Below are 26,055 nucleotides of genomic sequence, written 5' to 3' on the forward strand. Positions count from 1 at the left end.
CTCTTGACCGCTTATATTTAGCGAGTCCCTTCTAACCTGCTGTAACCTCATTCTCGCGTTTGAACAGGATTCATCCGGGTCATTGCCAGGAACGTAAACAGCAAAAGCAGGAACATGTCACACTGCCGCATTTGGGGTTTTCTTTCCGTCTTTTTTGACAAAGTGGATGTTTCCAGCAATTTGCATGATTGGCTACTACGCAGTAAAAAGTCTACTGAAAGTCCCGATCAAAGTCGGATCCATAAAAAGTTGCCGCCTTTTTGCGCTTATTTTGGACATTATTATTGCGATGTGCTGCAGCCATTACGATTAACCTCAAGTTAGAGGAACGTGACGGGCTGGGCATTTTGGAGCGTATCTCGCCTAGTAACCTTTGCGCTGGACTGACCTTTCATCTTTGAACTCCAACCCCGAATGCCACATAAATGGAGATACAATATCCTCCCTTTCATTCCTTCCCCCAACATGCTGAACTTTGCCCCTGAATCTTTTCACAGAAATGCGGCTCTGAGAACTCTGTCCTTTGACCTGAGGAGGAGAGACAGATTTTCTCGCACAAAAAAACATTTCACCATGATTGTATTTATGTGTGTGATTTAACACGGCCTGTCGTGGAGAGACGAAAAGAGGCTGGTGCACTCACGTTAACAGGTCGTTTGCAATGTGTGCCGACAAATGCTGCTGTTAGCGACAAAAGACGTTAACCAAAATGTAGATCGCGACAAGAAACTTCTCGGGGATTCTGATTGGCCTTGTGACAAGAAAAAAACCACAACAAAAGAAACATAATAGAAATAGTGCAGTAATCAACAAAAATCTCGCGATTAAAATAAAGTCAACTCAAAGGCATTTTTTCCTCAGTCTTGTCTCGTTGACTGGATTTTTGATCACGACCGGTTGAGATGGTCATTACTATTCCTAGGGTCAGTGAGAAATCGCATAATCTGTAGAAGTAATGACCTTTATAGTCTTGGTCTGGGCTGATCTTGATGCTCCCTAGTCCTGATAATGTCTTGGTCTTTATTGAGAACTGAGGAGACAAGAACACATGGAGATATGATTCGAAGGCTAAGAGATATTGGAAAGGCCAAACCAAAGGCAAGTGATCAATTCGGATGGTTAAGAAAGCGAAATCTATACCGGTCGGTCAGAAAAAGTGATAGAGATGGGGAGGATTTGCGGCACATTAGGTTGATTAAGCATAACGGTGGTGTCAGTAATGCGTTGGATGGATGGAAACGATCCTTTAAGCGGTTGATGAATGAGGAATGGTTAATAACGGGAAGATTAGAAAGTCACTGGAAAGGATGAAAAATGGAAAGGTAGTTGGTCGTGATGGAATACCTGCGAAGGTGGGCATCCATGAAAGGTGGCGGTGGAGTTTTACACTATGTTGTGACCATCACGGTAGAGATGACACAAGAAAGAGTTGGCCATGTTGAGGTTCTCTCTCGGTGTCACTACGTTTGATAGCATTAGAAATGTTCTATTAAACGTCTTCAGCACCGTGTTATGTATCATTTTGGATAGGACAAACATACGCAGGTATAAGTCTCGCCTGTTATGCCGGTTCAGTGGATTACTGGGGCACGATTATATCATTACAACCTTTGAATAAAGTGTGCAAATTTGGTTGTTTCATCCATTCAGGAATGGCGTAATACACGGGTGTCAAACTCCGGTCCTGGAGGGCCTGTATCCCGCATGTTTTCCAGGTTTTTTTCCAACCATTAGCTCATCAGCACGCTCTGCGCGAGTTTGAAAATGACCCGAATCATTTGAATCAGGTGTGTTTGAGAGAGAAGGATTGAAAACACGCAGGATAGGAGGACCGGGGTTTGACACCTACGGTTTTTATCCGATCCTGGCCTCGCGTGAACTGTGTTTGTAATACAGTCATGCTGTATTCTATAGAATATGTAAACGTCAAGAAAAACCAGAATGGAAAACGTATGAACGCGGTGTTCAAAGGTCTGCTTTGCACTGGTGTTCTCCAGTCCCAGAAGTGCAAACAGAAAAGTTTAGACTCAGACGCCTGTTTGTCTCTGAGGGAAGGAGCCGGTGTCAGCAGACATTAACCTTCCACCTTTGACCTTTCTCCTTGGTTTCAGGCACAGTCCAAGGTTTAGAGGAGAGCAAGGGCCTCTTTGGAAGTAGGCAGGTGCAAGTTGCGGAGGGAGGGCCATTTGGAAGTCACACCATACTGTAACCTTTGAACTGAAATTGGTATGGGACAGTTGTGACATTCCCCACCAATCGCAGGGAAGGTTCATCTGCAGCCATGTGACACTGCAAAACACAAATGAGAGGCGAAACCTAAATGAGTGCGGCAATAATCTTTGCTTAAACGTGAACATTTACTCGGCCATATAGCGCGTTTGGTTAAAGCAATTAAAAGCCGCCGATTTTATCTCACAAAATGAATTTAGACAAGGTTAGGGAAAGAACTTAACAAACATAAAACACAATGACATTGCTTTGTTTTTTTTTTTTGGATCCAAACTCAGCAATGGACTGTTTTGATGAGTAGATTATACATTAATGAGTGAAATTGCATTCGTCGGAGCAACAAACTGTGAATGCAGAAAAAAAGTGCTTGACCTCTACGCAAAACAAACAGACAAGAGTGATTATGACTGGATTATGGCGGACATGCTAAACAGCCATCTCAGTCATCTGGCTAAATATTCTGCTTTTGTCCTTGAAGTCCGTCAGACAGATTAAACTGTGCCCGATAGACAATTCTTGTACAACGCTGTGCCGTCTCTCCGGATCGACATTATTTCATTGTCTGAGAAGTAATCAGCACGATATGTGAGTTATTTGAGTGTTCACTCCCAGGAGAAGAGCTCCAGGAAAGCCAAATTATATTGGACTGAGGTCATCGTGGGGTGTTGAGAAATGGCTTCTGGGGCACTGACGCACAGACAGTTGATACTAGTCCCCATTCAGGTATGTCAGTGTTATTTAGTTCAACAGCTCCGTGTTGGGTTTCTGCGCTGCGCTGGTGCATCAAACGCTCCAGACTTGACGTGCTGTTTTGCCAAAGGATATCATGCCCTCAAAGTGAGGATGGTGTCTTCTTTCCCATTCAACGGTCGTTTACGCCGAGAGGTTGCAGCACCTTTGACTTTGAAACAACAGGCCGGCAAAAAAGCTTCAGAAAACACCAATTTGCTGCCGGACTTTCGTTAACGCACGATTACGACGTGGCTCGGTTGATATTCGGATAGTTGGCAAGACCCGAACACGCGCATCCTGTGATTCTAAGGGCTGAAACAAGTTCTCAACTCTGAGGCTGACAAAACTCACTGACCAAAATGATCAATTTCATCATCTTCCCTTAACCTAGTAGAGCAAAGAGAACCAATTTTAAGGCGGACGACAGCAGTGGGAATGTTTACATCTCCCCGCGCCTGTCCTCATATCGCATGCTTTAACCGTTACCCGGGTGTTCTGAAAGTGAAAAATCAAGAAGAATTTTGTAGTTGTTTTTGGATAACTGTCAAAGTATGGGAAAACAGGTCAGTGCGCAAGCGTAGCTGTCTCTCTGCGTTTGAGCGTGGAAGAGAGTTCACACGTGTGAATAGAAAAGCAGACAGGACTAGGCCGACTCCTGCGTGAGTGAGTTTGTCCCCCTGCACATGCACCGGCCCCGCATCTTGTTGACCCAGTTGGTGCTCTTTGACTAATCCCTGATGATTCTGCGGGTGGTCTGGGAGGAGCTCTCCTCCGGTTTGCCGTGTATTTGAATATCAGATGGCAAAGGCGGGGCCGCAGATCTGACAAGGGATTTGACTTGAAATGCCTGCCAACGCGACACGTTTTCTTTTTTTTTTTTATGTGTGAGCTCCAGAGCCACTTCACTCTTCTCGAGCCCCCTGTCATCCCCTTGGCACACATAAATGCAAGCGTTTCTTGCTCATATTGACCCACTGGATCACTGACACTGATACTTTCATTGCGATCGTGTGTTTGCGCGCGTGTGTTTTCTAACCTCTTGATAAAGCACTTCTGTTCGGTAGGTCTCTCATATTGCACGTGTAACTGGAGTTTTCCTCCAGACGCGCATCTGGCCTGCTCGCATGAGATTCGATTACTAGTTTTTGAGATGATCCAATTCATCCGTGTGGTTTATAGCTCTTGTAACCTGCTTTCTCACTCGGTATGGGCTAATTGCAAACATAATAACTCGCAGATATGCTTACAGCACACAAGCATTTGGATTTTTCCCCAAGTCCCTTCTGTTGGTGGTAAACGTATGGCAGCAACACCTTGTTATGAGTCTAGAACTCATTTAATGTTATCAACACTTTAAATGTTAAAACAGCACAATTGCAGCAACTGATGATTGTATTAAATTATATCTTAGATCACTTTTGGGAGCACAGTAGATTCCCCAAACAGTAAAGTTACACTGAACCCATTTCAATCCCAACCTAAAATCCAAGGTCTTAGTCATAACCCAACCCAGCTGGTCTACAAAGAAGCTGGTGTCCCACTGAGGGGCGAACACCGGCGAGTGTCCGTGAAGGTAGCCGCTCTTTTGATCTCCTCCAGGGTTCGTTAAACGCTGCCACAAGGTCACCAGAGGTCGCCACACATCGTTCTTGTCACAAGGAAATTTTGAAGGCGTTCAACGTCTGCTGTCATCTAGAGACCGCTGGCGACCGCTGACGATCTTGAACGAACCCTAGAGGAGATCAAAGGAGCCGCTACTTTCACGGACACTAGCTGGTGCTCGCCCGCCATTATGAATCTGATTTTAGCAATGAAAGGATTTTTCCAACTTTAGGAATGTGATACACCCTTAAAACTGCCTGGTCAAAACAACAAATTTTGGTTTTAATGGAAAAGCTTAAGAAGAGCTTAAGATTGAAATATCAGCGACAGAAGAAGTTTACTGTCCCCGTTGTATCCACACTGTCGCTCGTCCACGTCTGGTGATCAGTTAGAACACTCACAACACGGCTCGCTGTCCCGAGGCCCTCGTCCTTCCTCCGCCCATCCACCACTCGCCGTTCCCACGGGGCCGTTAACATCCTATTGACCCTGCTCACTCATTATCAGATCAGCATGGAACATGCTGGGGCATTTTAACACACACACTTAAGCACGCACGCACACACACACACACACCCACAAGGGTATGTTCTATCGTAGTGGGGACATCCCAGTGACAATGTATTTTCTAAGCCTTAATGCTAGAAGAGATTGCATGATCCAAACCCATACCCAAACCGCAATCACAAACCAATTCAAACCTGTACTCTAAATGTGAGTCTTAACCCTTAAACGGAGGTCTGAACTTCTGGGGTCCGCATGAGTCCAAGAGGTCCCCACAAAGAAAGACAGTAAAACCCGGGAATTGGTCCCCTCCGAGTAGCAAAAATCAGGGGAGCGCACACACACGCGCGATACGTATTTTGGCTCGCCTCTTACTGCAAAGCCACAGAGAACATGAGGACACAGGCTTGGCTAAATGTTGTACTTCCACAAAGCAGGAAGGAGCTCAGCGCCCATCGGTGCATCTCCTTCACAGATGCTGCCCGGTCCCTCGGGATGGCCTTAGCTTCAGCATCCCCTTCTGACTGTCAGTAAATGTGTTGACATAAATGTAGTGTGGCTACTAATGAGCTGCCAAGAAACGACAACTGTCAGCTCCTCAAGTCTTGTCAATATAATACAAAGGCAAATTTTAGCTCATTATGCTTTTACGCTAAGATGTGTAGCGATAGATTAAAATGAAGCGCAATATTTCACTCTTTTTCTTTATTCCTGCCTCCTAGACAATCGCGGCGTGTGACGACCCTTTCCAAGCAATTGATATTCATGACAAGTGCGATACTCATGTACGCACAAAGCCGGCACATCTAATGTTTATCGATAGCAAATCCTACGTTGGCTGTGATTCTTTCAAGGCAGTATGGGAAGGCTTAGTTTTGGCATCTGCATACGTGCGCGAGCGCGTGTGCTACTCATGCGTGTGTGCATGCCGCATGTGTTTGTTTGTGTCACACAAAAAACAGATTAGCGAAAACACTGAGGTAAAATAAGCAGCCTGACCTTGCTCTGAAACTGAAAGGCAATCCTCGGAATGATCCGCGGGTCAGTAGCTTTGTCCTTCAGACAGTTAAAGTCTATCCTTCTCATCCCCTCCCCGCACCCCCACCTGTCTCTCTTATTCCTTTCTCTATCCTTCACTCTCTTTGCCACCTCTCTCAAGCGCTTACGTTCATTTTTTGCCACACGGGCCCAGAAACTAAGGTAGCAATGTTCCCCATACCTATTTGCGGCAAAAAACAAAACACGCACAATTACAGACGCATGTATGCACACACAGCATTCAAAATGTTTGATGTGTCTCCTTCTTGAGCGTGGCTGTTCGTGTTATTTCAAGACATGATTGCTCCTTGCGACAAGCCCTGATGGCTATGATGTGTCCGATCTGCTACTCCGCCTCAAAGGCAGATGAGTATGATGCGAAGGCATAAGACGCCACCCGCCCCCAAAATCTCTTTGCAACATATTTCACGGCTCACTTTAATAGTATTGTTAGTTGAGTGTTATACACTAATCACTGCAATTTCTTCAGGTATATGATGAATGTAGATTTCAGCAATAAAAAGAAGGCCCAGATCATGGTATTTTTCCACGTTCTACCACTAAATATATACAAAAAAAATCTGATATTTCTAACCAGGAAGTAAAAGGCCTTGTTTGCAAAGGCCACGCCTTACCGGGTGAGAAATCAACACTGGAACATGGTTAAAAAGCTCCATAATGTTGACTTTTCAAGATAGAGTCCTATTTAAACGATACGCAAATTAACTTCAGGGAGACTCATATTCTTTCGTCCAAATGATTCCAAATGATTTGAATAGTCTGCTAAAACATACACAAGGGTGATCAGACATTACGGTTTAACAGAGACAGTCCCGATTTTGAGCTTTGTGTCCTGAGTCCCAAGTTAATTTTATGAACAAGGTTTCGCATTAAAAAAAGTTCTCGCTGTCAGCAATCGATAGCTGTGTGGATAAGCAAAGCGGCGAGGGTTTGTCGATCCGCAAATCGCACGTACTTGTATGAACCGGTCTGCGGCATCAAGTTTAGATGATTAAAGTGCATGCTTGTTTTTCTGTCAAGCTTACCTTACACGGTTGTTTACTAAAGCGTATATTACAAAGGCCATGTTCACACTTCTTTGCGATGTCTCAGTTTACACGTCCTTGGTTAAATTTGATCTTTGGCCAAACAATATGTGGCGTTGAATGTTATGACAGGATGATGCTTCTTTCAAAGTCTTTAGTTGCGGATTTCTCAGCAAGCATGAGATTAACTACTTTCTCTTCGTACGTACAATGTATTAGGATATTTTCTGACTTCCCTAATATGCATGTAAGACAGGTAATCAAAATGTGATTTGAAACGGAATGACCCAGATTATGTCTTTAATACTTCATAGTTTTATGGATGGATAGCTGTAACTTGCAGTTTATTTTGCTAGCCATTAGGGGGTTAATCCAAGAAAATTTGGCATATTTTTTAGTAAAGAAAAATGTTAGCATGATGTCAATTTTACCTTTGAGCCTTAGCAAATGGCATCTATGTAGTTAATGTTGCAGCAGGGCCATACGTTCTTAATAGAAGAGTTAAATGAACCTATCGGTTCACAGATTTAGAGAGCCTACGTAGGTTGTTAAAATATATTCCAGGGACTCTTGTACTGAAGCCATTTACTATATCACAGATTAAATTACTGAGCCTACCCGGTTGTTACTGTCTGGCAATGACACAGTAGCTTTTTCTAACTGTGACCTTTAGCTGTGTCGCGTCTGTCTGCTGCCCGCAAGAATAGCCTTGCCTTTATTTTCACAAACACCGGGCATCCTCACATTAAACATGTCAAAGTGAAGTGAATTGAAGCCGGTCCGCGGCGTTCTATGAGATTTGTTTATGACTTGTTGATCCAAGAACACAAATTCTTTATGGTAATTGTAATTTTCTGTTGGTGTACAGATGCTCTTCTTCACACAAACATTCGTCTTACAAGTAGCGTTGTTTGGACGTCAGATTTTACAGGATATGAGACACACCAACGCTACGCCATCATTAACAAACCACCCACGCAGTACGTCTTTCCCCCCTGATAGGGCGCAAGGGTGCCCAATAATGTCCAGTTCTTTTGCACCGACCGCTAAACAAAGAGGAAAACAATCCAAGCAGGATAGATACATTTTCTGGGCACTAAATAACAGGGATGCTATGAAGTACTGTACAGTACATGGGTAGAATGCGCTGCTCGTCAATCCTCTCCATTTTAGTTAAGCAGGAAATGTTCTGAGGCCAGCCATTGCTTCAAACGGCCATGGTACGCTTTAATTTGAAAAGTTCCTCCCAGACGCAAACGGGCGTCCAGAATGTAACTTGTCTGTATGTAGAAAAGCATTCATACTCGATTAAAGTCCTAGTGATGGACTGATCAACAACACACAGGCTGTCAATATGATTATAAATAGAGTCGTTATGTTGAAAAATGCTATTGTGTTACCAGACCCCCCCCCTTGTCAACACCCCACCACCTCAGCCGCAGAATGACGGATCGATGCGAGAGTGACGGCAGTGACGAAATAGAGAGATTCAGGATTTACATCGTCCCTTGACACGCTCATATAAACGCCCCCAATGATAAAGAGACCGCACTGTGACAAGGACACCATTTCTCATTTAGCTGCTCACAAGTTAAAAGATTTGCCATCTCCCCCCTCTGCCTGGCTCTCTTTTAGCAGATTTTAGCGCAAAGCATGATAACCTTTGTGAATTATTTAGTTTATTGACCTCTGTGGGGATTTAATATGAAGGTCGTTTCCTGCTGGCAGAGCAAGCGCCAGTGGGGTCCTCAGGTGACACGGCCAAGGTCGCCCGTCTCCCTCCAGTTAATAATATATTTGTCACATGCGGCGTTAGCCTCCGACACCGCGCTCCTGCCTTCCGCTTGATTAGTGCTACCAATAAGGGCTGCCAAAGATAATAAAGTAGACATTGGCTTAAGGAGACCTGTCAAATGTCTACTGCGTCTTTCTCCGTCTCCCCCGCGCGCAGATACTTGCGCGCACACAAATTCACACCCTCTCCCTCCGCCTCCTCCCGTCTGTTCTCTTGTTTTATTGTTTCCGAGATGAAGGTTAAAGGGAGATGCTGAACAGACAGAACAGCCCGAGGGCCATTGAGGGCCTAGCTGCAGCGGGCAGTGCTGTGGGTACCGGCGGCAGCATTGAAGAACCCCACTCCCCCCACCCCTTGCTACCACCACCTCACAGACACTATAGCGGCGATGTGTCGAAGGGCCATGAGGGCCAGTTGGCCCAAGCCGTGGGGGAAAGCGGGTTACGCTGTCTGATGAACAAGGGCGGCGGTGGAGGGCTTCTGTTCCCTGACTGTGCCTGTTATGGATAACACAGAAATTTATGGAGTATTATTAGGCCCTCTACACACCGAGCTGACGACGGGCCGTCATGCCCCCCTGCGGCGTGGGCGCCAACTAAGACATATCTTCTGTGCCTTCATTTGATGTGGTACTCCTCCGTGCCATAGGTGGCGATAGTCAGTGTTTGCGTGCTGGACATTTCTTACAATGCATTTCGGGCTGCCTGACATCACGTCCGTAGCTCTATCTAGGCCGTGTCTGGTGTCTATATGTAACCAGGGCTATTTAAACCCACATATTCTCTTCCCCTTTGTGTGTAAAAATATTTTGTCCACATGGCTTTGTTTATTGATAGAAATCACTGCTTCACAAATCTGCAGAGTGCTTGTTTTATTCATTTACAAGCATGCCAAGCTGCTAGGCGGCATTAGTGTCGCCAAATTCAGTCCAATCAGAAAGAACTTGTCTCTCAACATCACCGGCATCGCCGTCTTTGGCGGGAAATAGACTCGAGTGATTGACGTAAAAGTCCAGTTTAGGATTGGTCTACTCAAACGCGGATCCGGAGAAAATTGCAAATCTTCGCTTTGGCCGGAGTTTTGGGGCCTTGGGTTTTGATGGAAAAAAAAAAAAAAAAGTAATTTGTAAAGTAAGAGTAAAAGTAAAAGTAAGAGTATTTATATCAGATAGCGCAAACAGGAGACATTTAACCCGTTTGCAGGAACTCCGACCACATGTAGACTTATAACCAGATTGCTTTGGATCCCCTCTATTTTTTATGCTGTTCTTGATGAAGACGCGCAGTATAAAGGTTTCAACTTTTGCCCGCCTTATTTCGTCTATGTTCGTCACTTCCGACTCTTGTCTAGTCTTGTGCGCTAATTTGCCAGCTAAACAGCCATTCAGAGTGAAAATTGGCGTTCCGATGATATTTCGCGACACCAAGCTGACGGCGAGTTCCGACTGCCAAAGTCGGCTTGGTGTGTAGAAGGGCCTTAGTGCCCACGACAAAATGTGAAACCGTAGGGGAAGGAGAGTAATACAATAGAGGTGGCAAATATTTTCTGGCACAAGGCACTAATGACGTTTGTGGAGGTGGTGATGACAGATAAGATAGCAGGGGGTTTAAATCTTTAAGGGGCCGACGTAGCCTTAAGTGCGGCGTTATTGATTTGTTTGTAGGAGTGCTGGTAATAACGGAGAATTCAGGAGGCTCAGCAATCACAAGGAGATGAAAATGGGTAGAAAAGGTGTGACAGTCAAAAGTGAGAACCGGTCTGCCTTCTATTTGAGCGCGATCAGGAAGCTTGATTGTCTTAGTTGGTTTGGGGGAGTTTAAACAGCTGTTTGCGCAAGAAGCGGATAAAAGGGTAAACAGATGATTTCCTGATTATAGTCATAGCACGGCCCTCCTTAAACCAAGGATTCGGTGTGATGTCGGGGGTGCGCGTGATCCCAAGGAAAATACGATTTTTGCGTGTGTAATTACACATCCACTAGGTCGGTGGCAGATTTTTGTGGGCCTGGCAAAAATTGCTTCAAATTTCAAATGTTTTTTTCTTTTGTGTCACTCCCTTTTGACTGGTTAGTCACTTTTGCCTCGCTATCACTTTACCTTTAATCTATGATATTTAAGACATTTGCACCTTATATAAAACAACGTGATGATAAATATTTGCTTTTTAACTGTTCTTTGTTAATCTTTCTTTTGATGATATTGTTTGTCAACCGCAGTCTTCAAATGTGATGGAGGACTGCACAGTGGCTTTCTACTTCATGGAATATTTCCTACCAGGTCACGTTAAGGTGAACGCGTATTATATCAACACCTGTGTGATAAGTGAGATAGGTGTTGACAATGATATCAGCAGTGTTTTGTCCCATTATTGTATCTACAGAATGCATAAAACATTACACTCACTGGGCAAAAGAGTTGATGCGCTTTGACAATTCTTTGAAATCCAAAACAAGAGCTAACATAGTGCAACTGGGGGTCCAATATACTTCTTTTAATTTCATCAGTGGTTATGCCTTTTCAATTCTCTTTACATTAAAAAAAAAACTTTTGATTCCTTAAATTACATATATTATGATCATTTTTCAGCACTGGTATATACAGTATTATAAATCAATGATAGTTAATTAAATTGTTCTAAAGTGATGGTAGGAGTACAAGATTTTAACAGGGTTTCTGCAGGAATCAACAATTTTTTTGCTTTTGCCATCAGAAACACAATTTTCACTGAAAAAGGTTGAGAAGCACTATTTTAAATTAAATTATGAGATCAATCTTAACAATACAGTATATAGAGATGAATAACATGCAATTTGCACTACCAGGAAAGTCAGATATCACCCCAACAAGACAGTTCATTTGAAAGGAACACATTTACGACAGTATCAGTGTGAGGCTGATGAAAACATTATCATCCCAAATTAAAACAGGGGAGACAGAGGCAAAATGGCAGGTGAAATCTTCCGGAACATTAGCATGATCTATGATTCAAGTGGAGGAGGGACAAGGTACATTTTCTCTAAATGAATAGATTTTCTTCGAGTCTATTAATGACTTTCTATTCTAGACCTTTTTCCCTATTATCAGAAATGCCCCACGCCATCCATTACCCGGCTGATTCCAATCTTATAAATCATTGTTCTCATCCATACCTGATCTCCGACGTGGCAATAGGCTCAATCCAACCAATCTTGTTTGCTAAATCCAGATTAAGTTGTCCCATCACTGCATCTATAGAATATATGAGGAGGATTAACGACTACAATGCCTTTCATTATATTTGAGGCATATTTGTGTCGGACATAATTAACAATAGAGGGCCCTTATTCTCTCCATTTTGCGCTTGGAGGTGATCTGCCCCCACCCTCACTTTTCCAAGCTTTTAACGGGACGAGCTATAGGGGGACGTCAGTTGGCTGTTAGCCGTGAGCGCCTGTTGCGGCTAACAGTAGCTCATGTTCGCAGGGATTGTTGCGGCACTATTTGCGATAAAAGAAGCGAGCGGGCTGAACCAACGTCCGAGTCCGTCCTTGTTTGCGTACAGGAAGATTACTAAAACGGAGAGGATCATGTAAACGTTATATCACCAGCCGATTCAATTGAGAGTGGCAAGGTACGCATTTTGCCGTTTTGCATTTTAGTGTCAGTAAAGCGCCTGCTTTCGAGCCTCGTGAGGATGAGCGCTCAAGATGATGGCTGGATGCATGTTTGGTGGCTGGCTGACATCGAACGACGTCATGACGGGGAGAGGCAGTCACGCGGTAAAATGGGGGGCCTGCGCAAAGTTGAGAAGTTTTACTTCCTGTTGAGAAATATCCGCAGCGTAAAACTCATGTTAAATAAGAAGTTAAATAGCCAATGTGCCAAATATAATTTCTATGCATATTTGTAACTGTGGAAATTGGAAAACTACTATAGGCTAGGCCCTTTAAAGGTAGCAAGGCAGAAGCGGAGGGTAAGGTAGCCACAGAGCTCATTTGCAACAACGCAAGTCTATTGTAACAGCAAATAAAACAATATTGATTTTTTTCTTTTTTTTGCAAGTGGCAACAGGCCTGTGAATCTTATTGATTAGGATCAAGCACTTATCACTCTCCAGACCTGGAGTTTGCCAATGTTAAGCACAGGTCTCAGGTCTTAATTATTACTGTGGCCTGTGTGTAATGATGCTCAAGCAACACGCCTATGTTTGACTTTCTCTGTTTGCTGCTTGGAAAGGATGTTGACCCTCGAGCTACGGATAATATTTTACTGTTCAATTATTTTAGAGCACGGACCGACCTATGATCAGCTTACGTGTTTTGCTCATCTTATTGAATCATTTCTTTCCTTTTTGAATTTGCAATGATGGGCCCGGTGACGCTCATTGGTAAAGATCCATCGATATGCAGTGTGAACAAAAAAGGCGTCAGCTTGACCTTGTGACCCTCACCCAGTGCTGGGTTAATGTTAATGAAAATCTACAGTTTGTATGACACCTTGTTTGACACGCTTCTCCCAGCCAAGTGATCCGCTAACGAATTGCATGGTGTGAGATCAAACTATTATTTGCGGAGCAATGTTTGGAGAACCAAACATTGTAACATACAAACATTACCGACTTTGTCCATGTTGATCTGCTTCCACGATCCAATGAAAAATATAAAATACACAAGTACAGATACCTACATCCCACATCTGTGACTCAGCGTTCTCATTATGAAAAAATATAATTAAAAAATAACCTCGCAAGACTGAAACGAGCATCAAATGTGCTCGTAACCGTGTTTTCAAACGTCCCTTCGTGTTTGGCCTTTCTCTGTAAGGATTTATACAACAACAGTCCCTGAACATATTGCGGATCTTGGTCTTAGATTAACGGGCTAAGAGGGAACGGCGCCGCACAAGGTTCTGCTGTCAATCGTTGTATCTCGGTTCGAGGTCAATCAATGGTTCCTCTCTGTGCTCTCCCTCACTTGTTCTCTCTTTTTCCAGAGATCTTCTCAGATCAGTGGAGGAGGGAGAAAAATCAATGAAGTAAAGTAATCACTTGGCGGAAGATACAACGAAAGCCGGGGGCCCGCCCAGCTACCTGAGTTCCATTTCACGCATCGGCAGCTGCAACACAAACACACGGGGGCTCGCTTGGAATCCCATCTTAAACAACATGAGCAGCCTCTGCACTCCACACCCCTTTTTGACCTATTCCTACCCAGAGGAAGCTCCCAGATTGCACTGCGGCGCTCTACGCCGTCTACTGACTAGCAGGCTATTGATCCGCAGTCTCGGGCCTGCCACAATTGGCCACACAACATTTCCAAAATGTCAACTGGGGAAAAGGGCCACAACGCTGCAGACGTGATGTCTATATGGCTCCCGATTATTGATTCATCAGCGTAGTAAGACATTTGAAATGAAAAGATAGAAATCATTTTGGAGTGGTCACCGGTCAACCACAAGGTAAGTGGGAACAGGGCATTGGATGGCTTGCTTGTTGAAAGTTAGCTATGTGAGCGCAGTACTGCACTGGTTTGTCATAAGACCGTTAGTCTCGAACATTGCTATGGCAACGCTGGATCACCCGTAACCCTCGACACTGCTTGGTCTGTGGTACAGTCTGTACATTCGTTAACTCAAGTGATTTGATTCTGACGACGTCAACGCCACTTCCACTTCCTTTATTTAAAAAAAAAAAAAGTTTTTTTTGTCCAGCGCACATTTTGTACTCCTATAGTCCAGTAATATGGATTGATATTGGATATGGATTTAAGAACAGGTAAGCAGTTTAAAAATGAAAAAAAATCTTAGCTATAGAGCAGTTGGCAGCTGTATTTTGGGCAATTTTAGGGTCATTTTCTTCCATTTCAGTCTTGCAGTATTTTAGCCAAGGAATGGCATAATATTGGGAGTGTAATAACTAGAAATAAGAGCAGCACCAACACCCCTTCAACGCTAATTGAAAATGCCTACTCGTTTATAAATAAGAGCATCACCATAATATTTTCAACAGACGCCGACAATTTCTGATTGTTAGTGTACAGTAAGATGTACAACAGTAACATGTATGATTGTGTTTACTTGTGGTGACGGGTATAAAAGAAGATAAAAAAATCTAAATCAATACTTTGTTCATGTCTTCTTCTGTCTCCCTTTGAGGAAAAATTAGCGACGCACAGAATGTGTTGTGATGGAAACATTTGAATCACTATGTAAAAAAAAGATATATACTGGATCCGTAGAAAATGATTTGCTCCTTTCACTCATGACATCGATTAAAACTTTGATCCCACCACTTGGATCTGTCCAAACAAACTCCTCCTCTTTCCATTTGCAGTAAACCTAAGCTTTAGAGAAGAGTGGGCGGAGGATCACAGTTGGTAAGAGGGAGAAAAGCCATGGGTGGCTATTTGCTTAAAGATTCTGAAATGCAAATGACTGTATCAACTGGCAAACGGCTGTGCGAACAAAGGACCTGAGGGAGAGGTCAACAATGTTTCGCAAAGGTCAGGTTAAGAATGGGATGGCGGCGGCATTAAATACTATCCAGACATATTCCAGCATGTCCTTAGGTCTCAGGAGCCGTATGGGGGCAATATGGGCCAGTCGTTTGTGGCCAGGTTATCAATTTAATGCTGCACTTGCTCTGCTTTACAAGTTTACACGCAGGCGGAAAGGAGGAGACAGCAAGTGAATTTATTCAACTGCACTAGAAGAATGCGTTTTGGGGCTTTTTTTTTTTTTCTTTTTTTTTAGCCATAAGATGCAAGGAAGGAAAGTTAATCAGGTATCAAACATCAGCCAAAAATGATTGACCAAATGCTCGATATTTGCAGATTATTCAGAATGTTTACGTAAAAAAAAAAAAAAATATATATATATATATATATATATATGTATATATATATATATATATATATATATATATATATGTATATATATATTTTTTTTTAAAAACCCTGCACATACTGTAAGAAAAGAACTGGAAATACCTCGCTTGAGACATGATTTAAGTTTGTGGTGTATTTTCACCACACATCTGCATATTTAAGAATGTGCCTTTCAAATAGAACTCACCCGGGCGCGACATTGCCGTCTCTGTCCGCTCTTTCACGCAGCTTATACAGTACGTCTTCCCTAAAACATATCATTTCATGCATGATGAGCCAGTCTGGTATGATGAACGCTAGAACACAATTGCTTTCAACACAAAGAGTGAAAGTGTCATCTCTTTTCATACAGGCGCCAGCCTGCTTTTGTTACCTTGCTATTACTACCACCTTGACTTCAATTTCCCAAAAAATGCTCCTTTTAGATCGTATCCACACTCGTATTCTTTTTGACTTTACTTTATTTACAGCTCAGCAGTTAGCACACAACGCTTCCGTATTTGACGCGACGTCATGATTTCCTCTTCGGGAGTTTTTGCCGTCTTCTGTCGCGTGGGTTGCCTCCCAGACTCCAAAATGAGACACTACAGCACTGTTTTTATTCATATAAGTTCAACCAAATAAAGACATACAACATTATGCACTATAACACATTTTAGCAATACGTTTCTTGTTCCAATTAATTTGCCCTTAATTTGAAAAGAAATAAGTACTTTTCCTGACATGAAAAGCGTAGAATTAGCTTTATTTCATCTGATTTGACAACTGTTGACCACTGTAGTTGTGTCTTACATAAAGTAGCTTGCGTTTCCAAATGGATGAGAGGATGTGTGGTTAACATTTATTTTTGAGCTACTGAAACTTAATTCACCAAATGTGGCCAGTTTTCAAGTAGCGCAGCCCTGCCATACAAGCGAACACGGCCAATGTCAAGGTTGAGTGACGTTAACGGGGGGCAGATAACTCTGTCGCAAGCTGTTGAGTTTTCCTTTAGCTTATAGGCAGAACATGTTCCTGAGTGGCACAGGGTCACCCTGATCTCCGATGACTCCTGTGCTCCTCCCTCCTTTTCCCTCTCCTTGTCTGTATATGTGTGTGTGTGTTTTCTGATGTTATCTTAAACCCTCCTCCCACTCGCTGCTGTTCCCTGAAGCTGTCTCAGGGATGAACGCCTCATTGTTTTTGTCCTAGCGGTGCTTTCTAAATCTGTTGGAGCGGATGCGGACGCAGAAGCTTCACACTCTACTTGACCTTGTGGTTATGTGTGGGCCAATTACATTTCAAGTCCTTATTTGTCCGATGTAAGTCTTTCATTCCAAACACACTTGTCCAAATTGTTCCAATCAGGGGTGAGGCTACCATGGTGGCCAGGGGTGGCCACGGCCACCACTTACATTTTTTAAAAAAATTTTTTAACATGCACGCAGTATTCTTAGAGCCTTAATACGCTACCAGAAGGGAAAGGAAGGAACGTTTACCTTGTTTCGCGAACATGGCCCTGCTTCCAGGTGTATGCCTTCCTATCGCTGCATGTTCTGGTGTCACACGTTGAGGTCCTATTCAACTTGTTTTTTTTTTTGCCTCTGTTTATTTTTTCATTCTGATCATGCAGGGCACTAGGTTTCAAACAAATCAAGTGCACCTTCAGATGTCGTTTCTCCACGGGGGGCTGAGTGATGGGGGAGAATATGTGGCGCCTTCTCATGAGGGCTCCAAAATTGATGTGCCCTTTTGGCTCTGGAGAGGGTGACCTTAAAAAAATCAAAAACACTCAGCAAGCGGCACAAGCACTGTCTCACTACTGATCAATCTCAATCTTGCACTCAGCCTCCCTCAACGCTATTCAGACTCAGGAAGCTGTCAAAGACCAAGTGCTCTTGGGTTTAAATTCCTGATATGTGCGGGCAGGTAGAATGAATGCCACAGAGCCCTGCAAGCAGATATAGTGCAATTCGTTGAATATTGAGAGAATGTCTAGTGCATAACTACATTAGAGTCAGATAGTGAGACAGCCCTGATGGAGAAAGAAAGCTATTAGGGAGGTATGAAGTGGCAGACACCTCCAGAATTCAAATGCACTGGAAATGTCTGATAAGCTAGTGCTATCTGATATTTGTTTTTGTATATTTTGACTCTTTCCAAGGGGCAAAAAACACTGCAGACAAATTTTGAAAAAATCATTAAATGCACATCTGTCCTAAACTATGAGTGCACAAGTATACTTAAAGGATAGCTATTTTATCATTATTAAGTCAAGTAAATGTAAAAGGTTTTAGATGTTGAACTGTATCCAACATAAGACGAAAAAACATTTACTCTCACAGGCACACCTAAGGACAATTTGGAGTGTCCAATATACCTACACTTTGGCAAATAAATTTCTTGTTGGACATGACTTTGCTGGTACAGAAATTTCGAACCAGAAAGTAAAACATCGCGTTGGCAGGCTGTGCTTCTCACCGTGTGGCTGCCACGTCCCCCTTCCATGATGTCGTTGAATGCCGCCGGCCACGAAACATCCATCCAGCCATCATCTTGACACCTCATGAAAGTCCTGGGAGTGAATGAAAGAACCAAAAACAGACGTTTTACTGATATTGAAACGCAGAACAGCATCTATAGATTGCACTCATTGACACATGTTCCTCCTATCAAATGGGTCCCCGTGGGAACCCAGTTTTCAGAAAAAAAGTTCCACCCTCAGGGGACTGACAATGAATGTCTGGCAGTGTCCTCCCAAACACACATTTTCACCACTTTTGCATTTTATACAGCGAAACATTGTAACTAACAAAGGAAACGTTGGGTGTTTACTTGGCCGACCCGGTGCAAAATCCCTCAACTCCGGAAACAGAACTAAACCAAAAGACGTGGATATGGTCCGCATGTCCGCATGTAATTAAATGATGGCGTAGGAAGGTAAGCTTTTCTCAAGTCATGTTTACCCGCTGGGGCGGGGCCTGTGTGAGAGCGCATAATACGCAAGGAATACTTAGAAAGGAGTCAATGACGGAAAATAACACTGGGATGTTTAGGATGAGAATTTAGCATTGTGGCATGGTTTAAAGCTACAAAAAGTTTAGATTTCATGATAGGGCCCCTTTAAATGGTCCAGAAAATTGATGGACAGACAATAACTATGTATAAAGTTTTTTTATTTTTATTCTTTAATCAAAGGTTCCTTTGATACATTGCGACTAGCTGTTTCTCATCCACTGTTGACCTTGAGACGGGGCTGTGGGTTGGTGTGATAAATTCACTACAAAGGATTTGTAAGAGACCGAAGAGAAACATGAGTGCACACTTCAGGGACAGTGTGATCACATTGTCCATTGAGAGCCAACTGTTGCGGAAAAAACAGGGCATGTTCAGGAAGTATGCTTGAAAAGCCTCAAATGTGATGCAATCCGGCTTGGGGATAAGACATCCGCAACACATCCCCCCCACCATCCGCACAACAGAAGGATTCTGCGTAACAGGACGAATGCAGTCCCTATAGTCCATTACCTGGACCGGCATGCCTCCCCCCGTGACCCTGTCATCCTGTCCCCCTTTTACCGACTCATTACTCCCACCACCTATCTGCCAGCGCTCGCCATCCCTCCACCTGTTCTTTCCCATCTTGGCTCCTTCCCCGCAGCTCGGCTCCCCGATGATGTCAAGGTAGGCCGCGCGGTGAGTAATTCTCCCGGTGACACCGAGTCCTGACCTTTCATCGCGCCTTAAAGGAAAGAAGGATTTTTCGTCCCTCTCACCGGCGTAACTCCTCATCGGCTGTGACGGCTCCCGGCGTATTCCGGGGGCTCGGGCCCGGCCCCGGACGGGGAGGAAGGAGTCGAAGGGGGGCGGGGGCGGAGGAGGCTTGTGCTGTCAAGGCGCAGAGTGTCATGCCTGACCCCCAGGTGGCCCACAGCCTGACAGGAGACAGAACTGCTATTTGTTGTCTGAAACACCTTTGAGGGAGACATCAGGGGGCATCTTTCTGCCCAGGAGACCTCTCCATGCACTTCACCTTCACTTTTATGAACAACCTCCATCCAAACACCGTACAAATGATATATATCACATCCGTTTTGTCCACAGGCCTCAGAGCAAGGCTTTTATTGGTTGTCGATGACATTGCTGGTACAGACCCTACAAAACTCCTCTCACAATATGCTCAACAGTGACGTGAGTTCTACTTTATTTATATGATATTTTGTTTGTTGAGAAAGTCTGAATACAGTGTCAGAATTTATTGAATTTGACCACGCTTGTAATGCCTTTTGCACCGAAATGATTGGAAAGAGGGCCAGTTGGCCCAAGCCGTTGGAATCAGTTTTAATTTTCCCCAAAAATAAACAAAGGATGTTTGTCATCCGTAGCTTAATTCGAAAAATAGCATTACTATGATGTTATGAGGCGAGGGGTGGCAGTCACTAATGTGACGTGATCTGTTTAATTTTTTTAGAAGTGCTATAAGACGTACGAGGCAATGCGCTGCCTGTCAAGTCACGGTGTGGTAGTAAAAGCCAAATGTTGTGAGGAAGCGAGCCAAAATAAACTGCACTTAAGATACAAACAGCCTTGGTACACTTTTATTTTAAAGTTCCTACCAAGAAATGGTTTACTCGGTCAAAATCATTTCCAGTTCGAATAAAAACTGACCTATCTTTTGATTTCCGGATGCAATTTGAGCAGGTTTTTTTTTTTTTCCGATTCAGAATAAACTGTAACTTGTGTAAACCCTGTAAAAAAGTGAAATCAACGTTTGCTGAAAGTTGATTTAAATGGCTTTTTTAAAAAGGATATAATTTTAGGCTTGTTTACAACATTTTCATAGAAAATGATCTCATTTAAAGTCACTGCAGCGAGTGGGCCAGGCACAAAATGTTTCCTCTTTCTTTGGGGAGGGCTTAGCAGAAAAATGAAGGTGAATTTCTTGTTCAACTACTTTGTAAAATCCTCCCACAAGACGTGTTTATGTTGTAATTTTGCAATCATATAAAACAACCTACCGGTAGTCTATATCTTCTGTCTGCAGCAGCCACCCAAAAGCGGCCAGATGTTTCAGGCTTGAATGAACATGTAAGGTTTGAATCTCAGAGCTAGGAGTGGGATCGTGTTGGTGACAAGTGACAGTTCCTTTCTTTCATTTGATTTCTTATTTGGAATGTGTAGGTTGCTGTACGAGCAAGCGGAGTCCTACTTTCCACGCGGCCTCACAATGACAAACCCTTTTGTCAGTGACAGGGGCTTTGTAGAGATTTACATGCCTTTGGAGGGATTTTTTTAATTGACATTATCCAGAACAATGGAGCATGCTAAGGGACAGAAGTAGGTCACAAACGTATTATCTATTTTATGTTTTTGACAACACTTTTATTATATTCTATCTTTAGATGCAAAGGAAGCATTTCATTATTTGTTCCTTTTATAAAGCGGCGGCCGCTTGCTTATAGAGCTGCTGAACGCAGAACAGCTTTAAGTGATAAAAATTAAAGACGAAAAATTATCTTGTTTTGCAAGTGAAAGAAAACCGGGTCACATCTTCTAAGCCAGGAATAATATTGCCTTCAGACACAGAGTGAAACATATTTGACCAGTTTTACGCCTGGGGAATGTGTTTGTTTAAACTGTTCCATTTGTTTGACCTGGGATTTTGCTAACATTCATTTTGCAAATTCAAAAATCACTCGCTATTTTGGCCAAACAGCTGGAACCTGTATAAAAACAACAAAAAAAAAAAGAAAAAACATACGACTCTTCATCTTGACTCAATTTATCATTGTATTCAAATGTATTATTCATTAAATGTAATTTTTCATTGATGATCTGAATTATTTATGAGCTAAAAATGACTTCTTACAAGTATTCATATACCTGAAGATGGCTAAAAATGTTTAAAACAAACTTCCAAAGATTGCTGTATACTTACAAGTAAAAGGTTTAATGCAAAGCACCTAAAAAAAAGCATAGCAACATATTTGTTGATGTGGACTCCCAACTTGATGGCGTTTCTAAGATAATGAGAATTAGGTCAATATTGATCATGCGAATTAGTGGTAAAGTGTGATGAATATTGCAGTTTGATAATAAATGAATGCAATTCTATTTTATGTTGTAATACTAGAGAATTAGTAAATAATGTTGAAGTTGTACCTTAAGATGTAAGTACTTAGTTGTTCTTTACATAAAGCGCATAAAAATTCCAACTTATTTATTTATTTTTTTTGCAATACAAGCACTTTGGCAGTGAACCAATTAAATTAGCTTCACAATAAGCATCAGCTTGGCAAATAGTGAATAATTCATCAAAAAGAGGATTGAGGCTTTTTAATGCCACTCCCAGTTGAGGTTCACTGACAAACAAAAATAATTAGGCACTGTGTACTTATGACAGCCACACCTTTACTTTAACCAGTCTTTTTTAACCTCTTTTAAGCAAAGGCACACTTTTCGTTGGCGAAACCTTGAGGCCCGACACCACCCGGAAATTTAAAAAACGGAAACTCTTAGCCTATTATCAAAAAAAATGAAGTCATTATAATAATAATTTCATCAATAGGAATCAAATAAACACCCTTAAAATCTTGTTTCACAGTACTGTGCTGCCATCTATTGGCGAAGAGTATTTATTACATAATTAATTTGCAACACACAACTCTCGCAGCGTACGATGACACACCGTTTCCGAATTTTTTTTTAAAAAGTACATAAATGTGAACTTCCGCCGCACACCTAACTATATCTCGGGAATCACTTCTGTGACACAGCACAGTGGTTGAAAAACACTAAGGAACTTGTTCATCTTAACGCGAGCAAACCATCCAATAACTCATGCAGAGCGTATCAATATTCACAGATATGAACGCGACAGATATTTGAATACAAACGGTGGAGCAACAAAGGTAGAACGATTTGATAACAATACTCACAGGGCTATACTGTATACTTTATGCTCTCTCATCTTGCACTGTGAAATTAACAGAGCCAAAAAAGACAAGACTTGGACATCCTTAAACGACCACAAGGGACACAGGCCTCATGTGTGTAATTAGCCAGATTTTCACCATACCAGCGGTAATGAAAACATAGCTTGTGAACTCTGGGTCATGTGGGGCCAAAGGCCATTTAGGGCCAACGGTAGAAGCGGTGATCCCACCAGCATCATGGATGGAGGCTCTCACAAGCCAGCCGTGATCACGCGTCCGCTGAGCCTCGTTACTTTTCTCAGTGTGTCTATAAGTTTAACGACCTACAGCGACACAATAGATTAGTTTAAAGAGGAGTAAACATAGAGCCAGGGAAGAGATTTGGAGACACCCCGGGGCCCAGGCACGAAGTACCAGTAAGCCCCCCCCCCCCACCCCCTAAACAAATACCAAGACAAAGGATAAACAAAGACATACCGTATTTTATTGAATAATCAATAGCTAAATAAACGAGCATGCTAGTTGGCGGCAACATTAGGGAGATTTACAAAACCCGACATGTCTCCCAGCGTTCCCTAATAGCTGCTAATCAACAACAGCTAGCAATGCGCCTTAGGAAAATTCTTCATCCTGAGTGCCAGTTAAGCTAGCAAATCAGCACGCAAGACGAGACGAAAACCAGAAGTGATGATTGCGAGAAAAAAAAAAAAACTAGTCAAAACGTTTCACATCCCAACTTTTCAGATTTCGGACCGATTTAGCATGTTGAATCGGGTTGGGACAATTGGAAAACTCTTCACTTTTAGCTGGCTGTTTGAATAGCGAATCAGCGCACAAGACGAGACGAGAACCGGAAGTGATAAACGCGGAAGAAATAAAGTCGAAACCTTAATAATGTGCATCTCAAGAACTGCGTAATTTCTGTCATTTTTATACATCCCGACTTTGGGATGTCTGTTTATTTGCGTATAAAGCTGCAGACATGACATTTGGTTTCAACAATACATTGCGCAAAATGTACACCATGCAGTACGAACAATGACTATCGCCACCTATGGCATGGAGGAGTACTACACGCGCAGAATGTACGTAGTAGTTGGCCTAGCTGCAGTGTGTTCATAGTGATTTTTCTGAGCCGATCTGCCTAAGTAAAAGGCCAACGCTGCAGGGGGCCACAATGTTCCATCGCCGGCTTGCTGTGTAGGGGGCCTTATGTGCACGATACCCGAGACGTCTTAACGCAGCATCAATGTTTTGTCATTGATACGGGCTAATGTCAGCCATCTCTCGGGGCCCCCTTCAGCTCGGCGCCCTAGGAAATTGCCTGGCCAGTTGCAACATCTCTGGGGCGGAGTGCCATCTCCTCTTTGTAACTTTCCTTGACCCTCATGGATGAAGGGCGAATATGAGCCCAGGGACACAAGACAGTAGATGGCGACTGGCATTCTGACGGTGACATTTACGATAGAAATGAGTTGAAGAGTGACACTGCTGTGCCCTGTGGAAAGCCACGACATGACGGCAATGTCAGCATAATTTAAGTTGGCCCCCAAAATGTTGTTGCCCCCCCCCCCCCCCCCCCCACACACACACACACACAAACTCACAAACATCTTTTACGTCAAATTGATCGCATGTCAAGTGACAGTTAACGGATGTGCAAGCCCTCAGATAGTGCTTTGTTTACCTGAGGGCAGATTTAGCTGTGTCGATTTAATAAAAAATCCACAATGACGGTTTGTCTATATTTATGTATGTTGTGAGGATATTCTTTTGGGAGTCGTTTACAAGACATATTCATAGTCCACAATTCTTACTCAGATTTGGTTGCCTAAGGGCTGTCACGATTGAATCTTTTTCAAACCAATGAATGCTATCGAATAAAATTAAAAAAACAAAGTTGAACGTAGGTTGACTTTTGTTTTTACTTCTAAAGTTCAAAATGAGTTGGAGCTATAATTTATTATCTTCTATTCGTAAAGTTTGACTGTGCTAAAGAGTTAGCAATTATGATTAGCATTAGCACCCTTGCGATTATTATTTAAGATGAAGAAACACCAACTACCATTTATTTCACATATGCATATTGCTGTATGTACATTACACATGGAATAGTGCCCTTAGAATTACTTACAGGTGATGTTTCAAAAGTATTCCATGAGTGAGTGAACTCGAAAGTGGAACTGGTTACTATGAGCTCATTAACTCCTACGCCTTCATCTTCTTTGTTTCCTTGTCCATGAGCGCAAACTGGGGGCATTTTGAGCTTGGCTGCTATCTACTGGTTAAAATTTGAACACCTAAAACCAAGCAGCTATAGATGTTGGTGACAGATAATATTCTTGGGTAATATTATCCTTGTGTTTATTGGGAAATTCTTTCCTTTATTTTGGGAAATTAAAAAATGCTATCTGCCAGTCGGCCACTAGGTTTTGCTCCAAGACAAGCACTAGAGTCATCATTATGCTTTTTTTTTTTTTCTCTCACGTACTGCTGTGGTACACCTTTTTAATTTTACAATAATTGAATTGAGTGGATTAGAATATTCTGCGGTTGATAGTCTGGAGCGTTTTATCAATAACTTTTTTTGTCAATATTATACTTCCGGTGTGGCTTTTAGCCTGAAACCTTTATAATGTGCATTTTTATCGAGAATAGCGTAATTTTCTCCAAGAACAAAGTCTACTTTGTTCAACTTCTGTAAAAGCCGACGCAACTTGTTCCTCTTTATTTTAATTTACAGCCACAGGACCAAAATCAGTGTAAAAAAAATGACCAGAGTATGGATAACTTCAATATTTGTATTTATTACAAAATGATAAGTACAATCACTCTCACAGGTTCAAGTATTTTTGTGCAAAAACGCGGCTGAGTACGAGGCAAATGTATCATCCACAGCTGTGAGCGTATTCAATGTGCTCAGGCTGAGAAAAGCTACTGTATCTATGTACAGTATTTTTGTATCCTATAAGCAGCGCTCTAGGGGATAAGCATTGGTATGATATAGGTCGTAGCAGCTCTCAGCTCTCACGCCACAAAATCCAATTATCTTACTCATACACGACACGCTGACCTTTGACTTAACATTCAAATGGTCGATTTGAGCGGCGCCCGTCGAGCCGCGGGAGGTATGAAAACACTATTTCCTTTGACTATAAGCTTATCTTCAACTGGAGCCCTATTTATATAAGCTCTGTGTTGTGTCCTTCATCACTCATCGCAACTTCAACTCCCAAGGAGAATGGAGATCAGATAGTGAGGTCCAGCATCAAGGAGAGGGAAGCCATTTAAAGGTGACATTTTAGTCAACACAGCAGATGCTGCCAATCTGTC

The 26,055-nt window shown here is 42.7% G+C and overlaps 1 protein-coding gene and 1 long non-coding RNA gene across 4 annotated transcripts in view; both read right to left on the reverse strand.

Annotated features, from left to right (window-relative positions):
- The window catches only part of nrip1b (nuclear receptor interacting protein 1b), a 35,695-nt gene extending 35,215 nt beyond the window's left edge, over positions 1-480 (reverse strand). The window contains exon 1 of the mRNA XM_088441093.1: positions 389-480. The gene's annotated coding sequence lies outside the window, so the exon portion shown is untranslated. The remainder of the gene's footprint in view (positions 1-388) is intronic.
- A 526-nt stretch (positions 481-1,006) lies between these two features.
- Positions 1,007-24,942, reverse strand: LOC148408328 (uncharacterized). Of its 3 annotated transcripts, none has more exons than XR_015868604.1 (6): positions 24,857-24,942; positions 19,564-19,722; positions 18,269-18,362; positions 17,287-17,559; positions 15,996-16,055; positions 1,007-2,289 (listed from the first exon to the last, which is right to left on the reverse strand). It is a non-coding gene; the product is annotated as an uncharacterized LOC148408328 (long non-coding RNA). The 3 variants fall into 3 exon arrangements; XR_015868603.1 differs by lacking the exon at positions 19,564-19,722 and having other exon boundaries at positions 17,287-17,372; positions 17,451-17,559; positions 24,857-24,940; XR_015868602.1 differs by lacking the exon at positions 19,564-19,722 and having other exon boundaries at positions 24,857-24,940.
- Between the last annotated feature and the right edge of the window lie 1,113 nt (positions 24,943-26,055).

Source organism: Hippichthys cyanospilos, chromosome 18 (assembly GCF_059441005.1).
Source record: "Hippichthys cyanospilos isolate Australia breed blue-spotted pipefish chromosome 18, RoL_Hcya_1.0, whole genome shotgun sequence".
Classification (NCBI taxonomy): domain Eukaryota; kingdom Metazoa; phylum Chordata; class Actinopteri; order Syngnathiformes; family Syngnathidae; genus Hippichthys; species Hippichthys cyanospilos.